We start from the raw sequence: 10,612 nt of genomic DNA, 5'->3' as shown, positions 1-10,612 counted from the left end.
AATCGATATTTTAAAGATTATAAACAAAGAATGAAAGAAAGAGACTTTGATACAAAACCCTTAGCGGATTGAAATTAAGAACCCTCTGAAACATGTGAACCTCAAATTCTCAAACACTAAAACTCCCAAGTCAATATGATTTCAACATATTGAATTAGACATGGATTTCCTTAAGATCAAAACTATTGAGACAAAAAAAAAATAATAAAAATAAAAATTCTTGACCCAAAATTTGAACACTTCAAAAGATAGGACGATAAATTTTACTTGAATATTCTTGACACGCAACCAACACATGAATTATAAAATCAAAAAGCTCTTCTAATTAAACTTGAAAGAAAATGCACAGATGGCAGATTTTAATTCATCATAGACATCACAAAACTATATAAAGTCAAGGTTTTAATAGCCTAAAAAAAACCTAATGCTACATTATAGTTCATAAATAAATGATAAAAATACCCCAACTTAAATTATCATCCAAATTATAATATTGAAAAATACTAAAATCATACCAAAATTATTAAATATAACATAATTAATAATTTGATGATGATTCACATAAGACTTTAAAAAACAATAATAAATCCAACACCAAAATTTTGAACAATAACTTAATAATTGGTGATTTGTTTCCTTTTTCTCTCTATATTTTCAAATGTTCTTTTTTTTAGAATAATTTAAATATCTAATATTTTTAGCTACTTTCCATAAATCTTTAAATCTAGGAATGTATTCATGGCATGAATTTATTATATTCTGATTTAACCAAATTCGAGAAGGTAAAAAATAAAATTAAACAAAGACTAAAATAGTAAAATTATATTTTAACCAATAATAATTCATAGGTGGAAGCGTGGGAAAAGACACGTCAATGAATGGGCCTACATCCACGTGGTCACCAGTTATTGGATGTATGGTCACTTCACATTTGGCCACTTCATCGGGGAATCAAATATTGATCTTTCCTATTTTTTAACAAGTCTTTGAATTTCCCAAAAAAAGATCAAGTCTTTGTCAATCCATTTTTAAAATAAAAATAATTAGAATTCTATTTTGGAGATTTTTTTGAATTTATTATTGGGACAAATTGCAAAATCTATATCCGAAGGATAATGATAATTGCAATTAAATCTTTAATTTTTTAAAAATATTAAAATTTGACTATCAAACTTCAATAATTGTAGAAAATTTGACCTACAAATGATAAAATTTGAACTCAAACTTATGTAATTGTTACAACTTATATAGTTATGAAGTTTGAAGGTCAAACTTGAACCAATTTTAATTTTTATATGATTGTGAGGGTTCGACTTTTAAAATTGAAAATTTAAAGGTAGGATTACAACCTAGAAAGCACATATACTTTTCATTGGGCAGAGAATTAGTACCATATACGTATCTGATACGAGTATGTCCATGTACATGTTCAATACATGATTTGAAGTATCTGAATTTTTTTTTTTTAATTTTCAAATATGGGTATCCCTTTCTAGATACGTGAAGGGACACGTTGGGTTTTTTTTTCCCATATTTATGCCCAATCACTTAAAAGGGTTGTTTTCAGATATGAGAAAATGAACAAAAATATTTACAAATAATAGAAAATTTTCATTATTTATCTGCGATAGACCGCGATAGATTACTATCTGTATTTATATGTGTTACGATAGATATAGATAATAATTTATCACGATCTATCATGGTCTATCGTAGATAAACTGTGATATTTTGCTATTGTTTGTAATTATTTTCAGCAATTTTATCATTTAAAATAATTTTTCTCACTTAAAAGTAAACCCTTAATGGACCATTTAAAATTCATCTTTCAAAAGGTCATCCAAATGCCGAGGCATCTTAAAACACCACAAAACAAACGCGGTATATCTAACTCATGATTCACATCCCTTACCCCTTCATCCTCAACTTCATTATTTAATCTTCGTCTCCTACTTCTTCTCTATCATTCGCTCTAAACACTCAACCAAAACTAGACATTGCTGGATTTTTTTTTTTTTTATAAGTTTTTACTATCTTCTTATATCACCTTTAATGTAACTTAAAATAAGTATTATAAAAATTAATTGGATATATATATCAAATAACCTATTTTCAACATATACGTATTTGTGTTTCATAGTGAAGGAACGGTGAAGTTCCACAGTGGAAGTGGGGATTGGTCTCAATTTTAATTTTCACAGAAAGTAAAACTTACAGAAAAATTTACAGGATGCTAGTAAAGAGGAAAATATGGTTAGAGTTTAAGAAAGACTTACCCTAAAAGAATAATTTCTTTACGTGATTCATCTTCTCTAAATTGATCACGAACACGTTGGTGAGAACATCACCACAAAAATTTCCTCTATATCCTTGAGTAATTTGAGAATATCAGGAGTGTATGGGTTCTGAAATCTTTTTGAAAGAGGGAGAAAGAATTTTCGTGAGGAATATCATTTTTTTTTTCTTTTTGTTGCATGATACCTTAGGCAAAGTCCAGAGAGTCTCACTTAGGATCTTTTGTGAAGAAGATGGAGATCCTAAAAAAACTAAACCACCTCACCATGTAAAAAAATTTGAGAGAGATATCAGATGGAGAGATTAGGAATAACTCCCTCTATTTTAAATTTTAAAAAATTTTAAATAAAATTTAATAAATTAAAACTATTTTCAATATATAGATATTAGATATAGATATTAATTACCTTAATATATAATATATACATATTATATGTTATATCCAATATAACATATAACCAATAATTTATATTATATCAAATACAATATAACTTATAGTTTGAACTCTCTCAATAACTCATCATATTTAACACAAATAATATTTATATTAAATTTAATTATATGAATCCAATTCACATCATTAATATTTGAATCATATTCAAATCATCTAAAAAATAATTCTACATTATAATGTATCAAATACATTATATTAATTATATCACATATAGTTTATTCTCTCAATTAATATGAACAATTCAAATTAGCCAAAAATTAATTCTCAATAATCCCTATTGAGCTACGTCTTATAGACTTGTAAATTGAAGCTCCAATGGTACTAATTAATTAAACTCATTTAATTAAATTATTTAACATTTAATTAAATTATTTAACATCTATTAATTGTTAGTCACTCTACTAAAGAACGACAACTAGGGGTGTATATGGGTTGGATTGGGTTGAGGGTATTTTTTGGACCAACTAAAAAATTCGGGTTGGTTGGATTGGCAACCCAAATGACCTAAATAAAATTTTCAACCCAACCCAACTCAACCCTTAAAATCCGGGTTGGGTTGGGTTGAGTATTTAGGTTATAAGTTATAACTTATTTTTTTATTTTTAATGAAAAATGTGTAAATTTAAATACTAAATACCAAATATCTATAATACTTATTACAAACTTTAAACAAAGACAAATATCATAATAATTTTAAAATAAAAATATTAAAAATTCACAAAGTAATCAATACAAAGTAATCAAACTGTAAACAAAGAGGAATACATACATACATATATAATTCGGATTGGGTTGGGCCAACCCAAATTTTTTTAGTCAACCCACAACTTAACCCAACCCAGTAAAAATAGAAAAATTCAACCCAACCCAAACCTTATTGGATAGTCCGGGTTGTTCGGGTTATTTTAACACCCCTACCGACAGCTACACTCTTCACACTACATATATATTTATGTGTCCATTGGATATAACCAATCAATGACCCTTCACAAATTGCTCGTAAGTACAGCTAGGACAAATTGTCGTTTTGTCCGTATAGTTACATATAACTTCGTAAGTACCACTGATCCCTCTAATGAACAATAAGTCATAATTCAACTATGACCAAACCCCTCTGGGCCCAAAAAAGAGTGTGATGGTACACTATTCAAGCCCCAGAATCAGCCTTTAAAGGAGAAATTTATCTACTTACCCAAACGTTAGGGAATGAGTGAATTCCGTCTTGTGTAGTTTTGTTCCCAGCTTCCCAATCAAACGAATCCTCAAAATGGTAGGCTTATTGAGTTGCAATTTGGTCATTCTCACTCATACAAATCAAAAAACCACCTTCATAGACAGGAGTTCACAACTCACTCAGGATTCAGGTCATGTCACCTATGGTCATTATGGTGAAATGTAAGTCTATTATTAAGGGTGTCATATAATGAGACTAGTCATTTCGTGATCTTGTCTTATACAAACTCATTTGTATAGAATAATCTCACTCATATGTCTCTACATGAATGATCAAGATCAAATCATTTGTAGCACTTGACAACAATTGTAACATCTACAAGGTGGGTCGTATTCATAGTGTCACCAGAATAAGGTACCAGCCTTATCCATCTACTACAGACCATTTTGGCTATCACTTAAACGAGATCCACAAATATGTCTTTACATACATGTTTAAGTTACAGATGATAATCTTGAATGTTAGTTTATTGATTTGTGAGTTAATGCTACTAAATGACGGATAAAACATCTCATATTTTATTAAATAAATAAAATTATTTTTACATTACAATTACAAATTACAGAACCCACGAGATTTTAGGTATCAACCCCAATACTTAGATTGCAAACCACCATACTTCAGGGTGGTTTTTGAAACTTGTCTTTGTTCATCATCATCATCATCATCATCATCATCATCATCATCATCATTATTATATATCCACAAAGATTCTCAATAACTAGAAAATTTTATTTGAATAAAACTTAAAATCTATTCAAATTATTTTAAGATTTTCCCCCATTTGCATGGACAAAGAAGATACTTATTAGGGGTGTTCAAATGATTCGCCAACCTAAACAATCGAAACTACCCAACCCAAATTATAAGGGTTGAGTTGAGTTAGTATTAATTTTGGGTTGAGTTAGGTTGAACTTTTTATATTTTTTCAGATTGGATTGGGTTTAGTTGCACTTTTTAAAATTTGAGTTGACCTAACCTAGCCCGAATTCCTAATATATATATATATATATAGATATACATACATATATATACATATATATAGATACATATACATATACATACATCTATATACATATACATATACATATACATATACATATACATACATATACATCTATATACATATACATATACATACATATACATCTATATACATATACATATACATATAGAATATATATATATATATATATATATATATATGTATGTATGTATGTATATATAACTATTATAATCCATATATATTTTTATGATGTTTTTGTGAAGTTTATAATAGATATCTTAGATTTTGATATTTAACCTTTGAGTTTTTTGAAATTTTAATTCTTAATATGTGTTATACACAAATTTAATTATTTTAAGTTAATAAAAAATGTAATAAAGAAGAAAAGAAAAAGAATAAATAATCGACAACTCAACCCAACCTAATCCAAATTTCAAGGGTTGGATTGGAGATCTTATTCAGATCATTCGAGTTGGTCCAAAAAATCTCCCCAATCCAACTTAATCTAACCTATGTACACCCCTAATAATTATAATGGTATTAAATTGTTTATATATTTACTTGAGTATATTTTAATATTTACATTTTGATTATAATATAATTTAAATAATTTAAAAATTGATAATCCCCTTTTATTTTTCTTGTGTTTTTTACAATGATTTTTTTACCGGAGAAAATTTATAGTACTACTTGTATGAAATTTTTTCTATATTATTTTCGTAAGCTATTTGTCATAATAATAACATTTAAGATTTATGTTGGATCATATTAAAAGTAAAAAAAAAAATCAATCCAAAAAATAAATTATAAATTAATAAATTATTTAACGATGTGTCAAATAATGAATATAACTTGTTGGTATTACGATAGTACTAAAAGTTTACGATCGTGTAGATAGTATCACGCTTTTCAATGACTATTGAAAAAGGCCAGAATAGTTATTTATTTATTTTTATTTTTAAATTTCTTCTCTTTCATTTATTTTCACTTCATTTATTAAAAAAGCAGATGTTATTTTATTATGTAATAATGAACATTCTTTTACGAAGCAATTATTTGACTTCAAGTAAATTGCCATATTGAACTCATAAGTATTTAATAGCAAAAATGGGACCATATTATTTACTCAAATTATACGAACTCCCAAGTCATACTCATGACAAACACGTAACGAAGAAGGATTGTCAACTAATTTAAGGGTACATACAAGGCTACTAAAAACGGTATCGATCTATTTAAAAGTTGAAGATTTGAATACCTACTATTTATTTAACTATAAAATTATATAGAAAATTATATGAGATGAATTAACGATTTGCCTTTCTTTTTTACATTAGCATATATATTTTTTAAAATTATTTCATTCATCACGTAATAAGTAATAGATTAATTCGACCTTTGTCTTCGAGTAATATTTGAGTGTCTCCTAAAATGCACAAATCTCTATGTATTTCACTTTCATAACTTATACTAAAAAATTAATTAAAACATTTTTTTATAAAATGAAATAAAAATAATTTGTCACATGACAAACTATGATTTGACAACTTAATGGAATGTACAAAGATACGTGATGTTCGGGATGCATCTAAGTATTTTTCTTTGTCTTCTACTTCATTTATATTGATATATTATTTTTCTATTGTTTTTACTGTAGTAAACAAATGTTCTTTAATTTAACACAAAAAAATATCAACTTAATTGATGTCATAAGATTAATTTAAAAGTTCAAAAGATCCGTAAGTAAAATTGTAATAATAATAGTTTATAAGAAAAATTATCTTCTTGGTGGATAGGTTTAAGGTTTAGTTTCTATTTAGTCTATAAACTTCAAAATATTACACATTTAATCTTTTAAATTTTAAATTTAGTAACAAAATAGAAACTAGATTTAAAACTTAATAAACATATAAGGTTTTTTTTTCTATAGTTTATAAGTAATTGGTACAATTTGTCCAAAAGTTTGTACTCACTAAATCATTATTTATGAAAATTAATTAAAGAAAAAAGAAAAAAAAAAGTAGAACTCTCCGCATCCTTCTCATTATCGTCCCCTCACATCGCAAAGGGCCATTTGAGATATGACTTCAATAAGTTTTAATGATAGTTTTCTCAAAATAATATTAATAAATAAACAAATTTTATATGATGTTTAGTAATATATATTCAAAATTATTGTAAAATTTACTATTTCCATATTTATTACATGCACTAAAAAGAAATTAAAAAAATATATATCTTTTTTATACTTATACTTTAGATTTTATTCAATTTTAGTTATTTTCAATAAATCTTAACAATTCGTATTAATAGTTTATGGTTGATTATTTTAACAATTTTACATTATCTACTAAATTTAAGATTTTTCGAAAGTATATTGATTAAAATCGAAGATTTTAAAGTATAGAGACATCAAACAAATTATAATATACAGAATTAAAATTTTATTTTTTTAAAAAATAAATAATTAGAAAACAGATATATTAATATTGCTTCATATTATCTACTTTATTTTGTGAATGCTATTAGAAGCTTTTCAAAACCTTTTCTCCAGCCACGCAATTTGCTTTTTAGTTCATGAAAAAGCCTAAAGAAAAATCTAATTGTTTTTTTATTTTCTGTAATTATTATAGAATTTGAAGGGTGGGACCCATCTTGTAAAGGGATTGATTTATGATTACTTCATTGGCCAGTGGACACCCCCACTCCCCACGTCTTGTTTGGTCCTTTTTCATTCTACTGTTCCATCATAATTTCCATTTTCCCAAAAATAAACCGACATAAAATAAATAAAAGGAAAGAAAATACTAAATTCATTGCATACACTTTAATATGTATTTCCACAAACGTAACATAAATTTAAGCTTTTAGTTTAACGATCCTATGATAGAAATTAAGGTAAAATTTAATAAGATTCCTTGCCTAAATAAATTCATAAATTAATTAGAGACTACATCATGAAATAATAAAAAATTAACATTTAATTTTGATATTTTTTTACTTTAAAGACTAAATTATTACAAATTTGAATATATAAGGACTAAATTGTTACATACTAAAATTTAAAGACTAAATTGTTACAAAATTGAAAATACAGAGACTAAATCATTGCAAATTAAAGTTTATGGACCAAATTGTTACTTTCATAAAAATACAGAAATAAAATTATTTTTAAACTAAATTTAACTTTGACGTATTTTATATGATTTTCAAATTTGAATAGTAAAAAAAAGAAAGAAAGATTTTGATTATGTCATTTTTGTAAACTCCTGGAAAATTTAAGAGGCAACATTTATTCATTCACATATAAATTGCAAAACATAGCATAAATTTAACTTCAATATATTTCCATGTAATTAAGAAGATCGAAACATAAAATTTATATTACATACCACTCGCGTAGATATTGAGAATAGATAATAATAGATTTAGGTGAGTGACATCAAGATTTTTCTTTTTTCCTTTTTTTCGACAATTTTTAGGTGGGAGAATTGAGTTCCTAAATAAGTTTTATATAAGTTAAATTATACTTCTTTTGATGACGTTCAGAAATTCAAGATCTATTGATGAATCGATTACATCCCCAACTGTTCTTTAATTTATTTTTAAGTTTTAACAATTTCTATCTATTAAAAAATTATAAATTGAAAATAAAGTATAATTTAATTGGGTGAAATATTAGGAGAATAAAGAAAATGAAGATAAATATATGTATTTTTTTTTAAATAATTTAGAAACATACCTTATTTTTAATTGAAGGTTTAGGAGAACTACGACAGAATATTTCATTTAGATCAAAGAGTTGAATGTAGATAGTGCTTCAAAATGTCTACAAGAGTCATATTTTGACAATATGTAAGAGATCAAACTTCATATCTTGAAATTGATAGTACAAATTCATTCTAATTGAGTTATGCTAATGGAAACTTTTTATTAATTACAAATCAAAATTACATTTTAACTTTCGTATGTGTGGTCAGAGCATTGATTAAATAATTTAAAAGTTATCTAGTTAAAAACTTTGGTCATCAATGTTTTAGTTCAATCTTAATTTATTGATTATAATGTTGAAATTTTTAACTTAATTTCATTTTAGTCTCTAAATTTAAGTTTTTAGTCTTTATGATTTGGTTAAACCTCTAAAATAGACTTTGATATTACAACTCATTGTTATAGGGAACATGTTTTTGTGTAAGCCGACTTTCAATTTGACTAGTTGTATTTTAAATTAACACTAAATAGAAAAATAAATAGGAGTTTCATTCCTTTTTTATCACAATAAAAGTAGGTGTTCGAATTATAGAGCTTTTTGTCGTTATATCTATAAATTAGTTGAGTTATACTCACTTTGTTAAATGTATGTATGAAATTTTTGAATGAGTAAAATTTTGGTTTAAACACATTATTATAGAAAAATATACATTGATATTAAGAAAAAAAAATTGATTATTTATTATTATTGTTGTGGAGGGAAATTTTATGAATGAGTGACTCATTTTAATAGTATCATTAAGTATTCTAACCATAAATTTGAGAAAGCATTTGGAACTGTCTACTCAATTTTATATCCTATTTGGTAAAAGTTTTTTTTTTCTCCTAGAAAGTTTCTTACTCAATTATATTAGGGGATTTTAGAAAATTGAAAAATAAAAGAAACTATTTACGTACAAATAACAAAATTTTAATATTCTTTGATAGAGACGGATAGAAGTCTATCAATGTTTATGATAGAAATTGATAAAAGTTTATCAATATTTTTTATATTATTTTTATAAATAATTTGAAATTTTTTCTATCAAAAAGAATTTCCCTTATATTTATTATTTAATAATATTTTCTATTCTTATTAAAAAAATATCGTTTTATTGTTTAAATTTAACTTTAAAAGTCAAGAACCAATCTAATTCAACTATCTAAAACATTACATTACAACTTCTAAGTAAAAAGAAATGGAAAGAAAATAAGTCTCTAATATTGGATTAAAGTAAGTCTTACATTACAACTTCTAAGTTCTTCTACTCACACTTATATTGGATTAAATAAATCAACATATAAATATGGTAGTTGGGTCTAAATAAATTCATAACTTAAAAAAGAATATTTTTGTAAGTCCCTACACTTTTAACCTTTTCCTAAAAAAAACTACTAAATTTCAATTATTGTTTGGGTGATAGGTACAATATTTGTGCACATGCATATTTTAATGCAACAATACATGGATGGTGAGATTTTCAAACCTTTTAATCTCTTAATTGACGACATATATCTTAATTAATTTGAACTATAATTATATTGATAGTAAAATATAAGTTTGAGACTCGTTATAACTTTATAATAAAATTTAGGTTAGATTATATGAAATATCCCTTAACGGTCAAGTAAATTTCAATTATATTCTTACATTTTTTTAAGTTGTTTCAATGACGGTTAATTTTAGAATAAATTTTAAAATTTAAAGATAAAAATGAACCTCTTCAAAACAAAATATCATATAAATGAAACCATTCCAATCGAGTTATTTAGTATAATTTATTTATTAAATCCTACTTTGGTCCCTAAACTTTGAATCTTGTTCTATTTTGGTCTTTAAACTTCAAAAAACGTTATTTCTAGTCCCTAAACT

This window comes from Benincasa hispida, chromosome 2 (assembly GCF_009727055.1).
Source record: "Benincasa hispida cultivar B227 chromosome 2, ASM972705v1, whole genome shotgun sequence".
Taxonomy (NCBI): Eukaryota; Viridiplantae; Streptophyta; class Magnoliopsida; order Cucurbitales; family Cucurbitaceae; genus Benincasa; species Benincasa hispida.
The sequence above is the reverse complement of the archived record's forward strand: the minus strand, read 5'-3'. Positions refer to the sequence as shown.